The sequence below is a fragment of the Dermacentor andersoni genome, unplaced genomic scaffold (genome assembly GCF_023375885.2).
Source record: "Dermacentor andersoni unplaced genomic scaffold, qqDerAnde1_hic_scaffold ctg00000754.1, whole genome shotgun sequence".
Taxonomy (NCBI): Eukaryota; Metazoa; Arthropoda; class Arachnida; order Ixodida; family Ixodidae; genus Dermacentor; species Dermacentor andersoni.
Window position 1 is genome coordinate 2,501 of NW_027315432.1, and position 6,956 is coordinate 9,456.

The following is a 6,956-nucleotide window of genomic DNA, read 5'->3' on the forward strand; positions in this document are numbered from 1 at the left end:
ATTTTCAGGCTTAAGCGCGGGCGTTCGGCGCTCTCCGTGGCCGCCCCGGCTGACGTGGTTGCGGACTTTGCCGCGCGCAGCTTGAGCGGTGAGCATTTTCAGTCGCCATATGTGGCTTAAGCGCGGGCGGGGTGTGGCCGCCCCGGCTGACGTGGTAGCGGACTTGGCGTAATGTTGCCCGTTGTTTCACAGGAAACGGGCACCGCGAATTTCATGCTTTCTTTCCAGCTTGGAACGTTTGGCTTTGTGTGCGGGTGCTGCATTTAAGGAGCTGTGTATAACTTTATAGAGCGTCTCAAGAAAAACAATTTGTTTGAAGCTTCACACGTGAGAGGAGCGGCTTCTGAGTACGAGGCGGTTTTCCTTTTTTTTTTTTTCTGCCGATAATTGTACTCATCTGCCACGTCTCTCACCACGATATGATATTTTTTTGGGGGGTTTCTCCTTTGATCCTCAAGTGAACGGACTGTCCAGTACTGATGCCATTTACAAAAATCCAAAACAGCAGAGGCCCGCACCTGCTCAATCAACGCCAACTCAATTTAAGGAAGGGCTGTTCAAAAGCTGATCGAAACCATCCAGTTTGGGAAAACCTATTTTATGCAGTAGTTTTTATTATTATTTTTTTTTTATTGTGAGAGACGTGAAATCCACACCACGAAATGAACGTCCCTTTGTTACCCTTTTGTTACCGCGGCTTCGAAACCGTGCGTAATACCAATTTAATTGTGTCCTGGTTGGCCGTTTGTCAGCACTTTGTGTTCTTCTAGAAAATCAACTACTAGTTTATAAATTACGTGCGCGAAATTTTCCTCCGTGTGCACCACCAAAATACTTAAAGAAGAGAGAATGCGTCCGGGGCCTTGGGATTTCGAAAATGCCGTGCTCTGAAATTTTCACATCCGCCATTGGAAAGATAATTATTATCCGTCGTAAAAAAGAAAAAAAAAAAGAAAGAAATCACATTTGAAATTATCATTGAAAGTGGCCACGTTTTTCGGGGCATGTCTTGATGAAATAATTTCAGTTCAGTTCAGCATGATTGGATTTCATCTTTTCCAGTATTCTCAGTACTCTCGTTGTAGTACCAATTGCCGGCAGATTTTTTTTTTAGTTGTTTAGAGTTATACATTCCTGAACGATGTTTTTCTTTTCCTCAAAGCTAGCCATAGAACCAGCGCTTTCTATAAAATCATGACAATAAGAATCCAGCATATCGGTTCATCTTCGGCGCGATTAAAGTTCGGGAACTGGCGATTTTTTATTGCCGTGATCAAGAAGGTTAACACCAGATAAGGCGTGATATTTCAGCATACCAGTCACGATATCTAATCGAATCTAAGATTGAAATGGCGTTCTGAATTCTTTCGGTTCCAGATAGAAAGAAACAGAAAAAAAAAAAAAAAGAAAGGATGTGATTGATTGCCATTCAAATCTGAAGACCGCGTGGAGAAAGTGTTCCGGTTTACATTCGGCAAATCAAAATGAACGGCTAAAATTAATCCATCGTCTGGTTTCATGCGCGAGATCACGTAAAAGGCAGCCATTCTTCTTAGCATGGTTTCTCTCTTTTGCTCTCTCATTCGCGCACGGAAATTTCTTCGTACGGGAATTTTATGAAGCGAAGGCGGCTGCAGACCATTTTCTTTGTTTAGTTCATGTTCGTAGGCGCAAATTACAAACCTAACACTTGGAGCAACATTTCCACTACTCTAGAGGGGCATAAACTGTAGACAGTGCACGCTTTCTCATTTATCCAATCGCTCGCAAACACATTGCATTGCTAGTCTACAGTGGCAATACAAAGTGACGTTTCACCATGCACGTCGAAGTTCATTACCAGTACCGCGCCAGCATCGACCGGCCGGCGAAGCGACGAGCTCAGCAGCGCATGCGCAAGGCCCGACACCACCCCAACCGAGCTTCCCTGCTTATCGGAGAGAGCAAGTGCGCGTGAACACGGGCGCGTCTGAGTATCTGGATTTAAAAAAAAAAAGAAAAAGAAAGCGTTTCCGAGATATTGACAAAGACAAGTGGTCGCGGTCGCTCTGAATCTTATCGTATTATAGAAAACGTGGGATGGCGGCGCTTCCTCGAGGGTCAGAAAGTACAATCGTCGAACTAGGTGGCAAGTGGAGTACATCCTTTTTCTTGGAACGGTTTGCAATTGACTGCTTGAATGTGCCGACCACGCGTCGCGGGTCGCGTATAGAGCCAACCGTTGGCAAGCACGCGTCTAGCGTAGCAGCAGAACCGATCGCGGTTGCGATAACCCATCGTTGGCAGCGAAAAAGAAAAACACCCACACGCAGTTTGTAGCAATAACCGTACAAATCAATGTGGTTTTAAATATAGCTTCACTGGTCACCCAAGAAGGGCACCGAAACTTTCTCATGACGCACACCGCTGTAGTCCACAAAGAACAAAGCGCACAAAATAGATATGATACAGCCGCACCGCATTATTTCGTGTTTTCACCATTTCATTACTTTCGTGTGCATGCGCGCTAGGGCCACGCAGGCCAGGAGTAAAAGGCACGAAAAAAAAAAAAAAAATGGTACGCAATCCTAAGCTTTGACTTGACTGCTGTGGCACTCGCATTTGTGTTCTTTACCTTAGGCGAACGCAATGCGCAAACTGAACTGGAATTTCCAATAATGGAAATTCCTGTTTGGCTCATATTTGCGTTTTTCGCCCGAGCAAGCGCTTCACTGCACTACGCTTTGCCCCTTCAACGTGGCTACACTGCCCGGCAGGCGTGTTCTGCGTAGGGCCGAACCTGCAGGCAAAAAGCATGGGCGCCGCCATCTTGTTGAGAGCGGCGCCAGGGACACAATCGCGCCTAGCTCATTGAGTTTTCCCCCAAAACTGAAAAAAATTTGACTTCATTAAACGAGAAAGATGCCACGAGTGTCCCAACAAAAAGCTTTGAGGATTACCGAAGGGTAACTGAGGGCGACGCAACGGGCTCTGGAAAGAAGGATGATGGGTGTGGCGTCACGGGGGGATCGGAATAGAGCAGATTGGGGTGTGCGAGAACAAACGCTCGTTAATGACACCAAAGTTTAAACCAGGAAAAACAAATGGGCATGCGCAGGGCATGCAATCTGGGGGGAAGATAACCGGTGGCCATTAAGGGTTACAGACTGAATTCCGAGAGGAGGGAAGCGTAGCAGGGGGTGGCAGAAAGGTAGGAGGGCAGATTAGATTAGGGACTACATGGCGACAATCGGCACCTGACCGGGGTACTTGGAGGATCATGGGAGATGCCTTTGCCCTGCAGTGGGCGTAGCCAGGATGATGATGATGATGATGTTCATGATGAAAAGGTAGCAACAGGTCTTCGTAACATACAGGTTAGAAAGATGAGGCACCTTTTAACCCTTGAATATATTTCGCCACATTCGGGCATACGACAAGTTTGTTTTCGAGGCGCTCGGTCCCACTGCTGCGAAAATGTGTACACAAAGGCTGCACAGTAGTTGCCAGAAATCGGGCACTCTATTTTTCTTTCATAGGGAATCTTTCTTCCACTTGGGCAGCGGATTTCGGCGGCAGGGCGAGCTTGCGTGGGCGCGGTGGTTTACGGATCCAAGCGATAGTGAACTCCAAAATCCAGTGTTGGCTTTGAGTGGGATTCATATTGATTGCGAACCCCACGGCTAATCCTACCCCCCATCCCCCCAAGTGGCTCTTTACAGGAGACAATCATTCAGAGACATCGGACAAATAGGAATTCTGGTTCTTTCTTTTGCTTTCATTAATTTTTCTCGAAGCCCATAACTAGAAATTTGCTGGAGCGGCTGTCCCATTTGCGACGCAACAAGTGCGACGCTACACACAGATGGAGTGGCAGTTTAATTACTCTCGTGGTCCGCGAACCGGCATCGTTGCGTGTAGTATAGGAATGGTGCGTGTCAAGTCAGTGCTCGCGTTGAGCTTGTGCTCTTCATTTTGATTGAATGAAGTCTCACCTAAGTGAGCGGGGCCGATCCCGGAGGTAGTGCAATACCGGGCCGACCTGCGGCGGAGGTGAAGCAGGCTTCAAGCACTCCGCCAACTTCCAAAAATAGGTTTAATATCGTGGGTCCATATAGAACCCGTATCAGATATTAAGCTGATAAGAACAGAGTTTTTTATTTATGCTAGTTACAAATACATCAAAAATATGTTACAAAACCAAGGAAAAAACGGATAAAAGGTGTATAATCTAAAAACGCAAACAAATGACTAAAAAAACTAGTTAGTGGTGTTAGTGATAAAAGGCTAAAACTGTAAAGGTGTAAAATACATGGCAAAACGCTTCTCTAAAACATAAAAGATCATTAAGAGGTGCCTACATGGGCTTTAAAAATCTTCGTAGATGGGCTTCGTAAATCTTCGTACATGGGCTTTAAAAATCTACACTTTGATCTTAGCCAAAAGGCCGAGAAGCGATGTCCTTCACTTCACTTCATTGTACTACTGCCTTGTGGGCGCCCTGCCGACATGGGTAACCTCAGCAACAGCGTGGGCAATATTATAAAATTCAGCCTGTGTACAGACTCAACGCTCCCTATCTCACGGATGAATTCGCAACGCCTCAGTCTTTCGCTGTTAACGAAACGCTGTCGCGTAGAAACGAGACCCGAGTGCAAGCTTGCTTGTAACGCGAAACCAACCAAGGCAACCTCGTAGAAAACGGAACAGGCGAGCGGAAAAAAAACGCGCCAGGGGAATGCTTACTTCCGTCTGAATGCGACCGCTCAAGGTGACCTTCCTTGAGGGCTTCGTTTCAAGCCCGTGTGCAATTGTAATATACTACGCGCATTTCCTTCATTTCTTTTTATTTACCGCAAGGCCCACTGAAAATTTTGATACGGCACAGGCCGGGACGGATCGCAACGTGTCGAATCGACCGGTAGAATTAGGTAGCATGCCCCATGTACGAAGACGAGCAACATAGAAGTGAATGACAAAATAAATATAGAAAACGCTGCACACTCCTTCCAACCGGAAACATAGAGGGGAGAAAGATCGCCATCTGAAACACAGGCATTGTAAAAAAAAGAAAAAAAAAAGTGCTACCTCATCATCTTTACCATTACCGTGTGTGTGTATGTATATATGCATGTGTGTGTGTGTGTGTTTGTGTATTTATATATATATATATATATATATATATATATATATACGCACACATGCTAGCATAGCTTAAACGCAGCTGGAAAGCTCAGCCTTGCACAAGAACCACCCCCTGTCGCAAACCCCTTTGAAACATTCAAATGCCAAACACGAGTAGAGCGAGGTCGTTCGAACCTGGCGCCAAAACGCATTGGCGCCATCTGTGTACGGAACTAGGAAAACCTGCGGACTTTGCAATACAGAAAGAAAGGTAGATGGCGCGAGCTAACGCTCCATTGCATACTAAGAACGAGAGTTAGTGAATAATGGCAGAAACGTCTTGGGAAGAGAAAAAAAAAAAAAACACGCAAAAGTTGTTGGCTTGTGCAAGCACTCTATGTTACAGCGATTAAAGAGCATAGCATCTTCTACAACAGCAGCTACAAAAAGAAGAAGAACGTGAGAGAGGGAGAGAGACAGGCGTGTTTCTTTGGAATGCAGAGCATGCAGCACATACTATAAAGTGCCAAAGAGACGGGGAAAGCAGATGGCGCGAAGGTGTATGTCCTCAAAGCTTGAAAGCAATTTCTAAATTACATGTACCGAAGTCCACCTACTCTCATCAGGTTGCTCCCGCCTCCAGTTGCGTTTAAAGTGAAATTACAGTCGCCTCAAAGGCAGACAGAGAGAGAGTGAAAATAGGTACACTTGCTTCGCGCAGCTGCAGCCGTTCAAATTTTACAGCAAGAGCACTCCCGAAGCAACAAAGTCCGCTGCCGCCTGGGCGCAATGCGCTCGCTTCAGTAAATTGCCGTGCTGGCCTCGGCAACCAAGAGGTGTAGTGCGGCAGACTGCTGCATTGTAGCACACCGCAAACCGTGCAGACGTAAGCGATCGCCTCGACATCGCTGCGAGCGCTCGAAGAGACAAAGTCCGAAACCACGTGTGCCGGGGCGGTGCGAGCGCGACGCCTTTGACGCAACTTTTGCGTACAAGCCGCCGCACCGCCACGACGGAATCGCTGGCATCCCGCACGCAGCTGCATTGTGTCACGCCGGCAATCGTTGAAACACCACGCAGTCGTCGGCGTCGGCCCCGACATGGTTGCGAGCGCTGGAAGAGACAAAGTCCGAAACCGCGTGTGCCGGGGCGGCGCGAGCGCGACGCCTTTGACGCAACTTTTGCGTACAAGCCGCCGCACGGACACGACGGAGCCGGTGTCACCCTGCAGAGGGCTGCACTATAGCACGCCGGGAACCGGCAAAGAACCGCGCAGACGTCGTCGTTGGCCGCGGCGTTGCCGCGAGCACGCGAAGAGACAAAGTCCGAAAGGACGTCAGCCGGGGCGTCGAGCACGCCGCCCGCACTGTTCGCACGCGTGCTCGGAAATGGCGAAGGGGCCGCGCTAGCGTGCCTTGAATCGGTGAGCGGCGGTACCGCGGCGATCGCCAGAGCTCGAATCCGCCCTGCAAAAGCCAAATATTGGCGCTCGGCTCGGCGCAGTACGCCGCCGCGTCGCACGAGTACGGCCCCATGGAGGTCTGGGCACTTATCGCTGCTACTGTAAGGGGCCGTACGGCCCCGGCCGACATTGTACCGTAGTGCGATTTTCGGCTTGCGCGTGCTCGTGGCGTAGTCCGCGCACCGTTCCGACGTCGACAATCGTGCCCACGACTACGCGAGCGCTGGAAGAGACAAAGTCCGAAACCGCGTGTGCCGGGGCGGCGCGAGCGCGACGCCTTTGACGCAACTTTTGCGTACAAGCCGCCGCACGGACACGACGGAGCCGGTGTCGCCCTGCAGAGGGCTGCACTATAGCACGCCGGGAACCGGCAAAGAACCGCGCAGACGTC

At 48.9% G+C, this 6,956-nt stretch overlaps 1 non-coding gene across 1 annotated transcript; it reads right to left on the reverse strand.

The window, feature by feature from the left end:
- Positions 1 to 3,978: 3,978 nt before the first annotated feature.
- On the reverse strand, positions 3,979 to 4,170 carry LOC140214929 (U2 spliceosomal RNA). The gene has a single exon (XR_011891855.1). It is a non-coding gene; the product is annotated as a U2 spliceosomal RNA (small nuclear RNA).
- Positions 4,171 to 6,956: the final 2,786 nt, after the last annotated feature.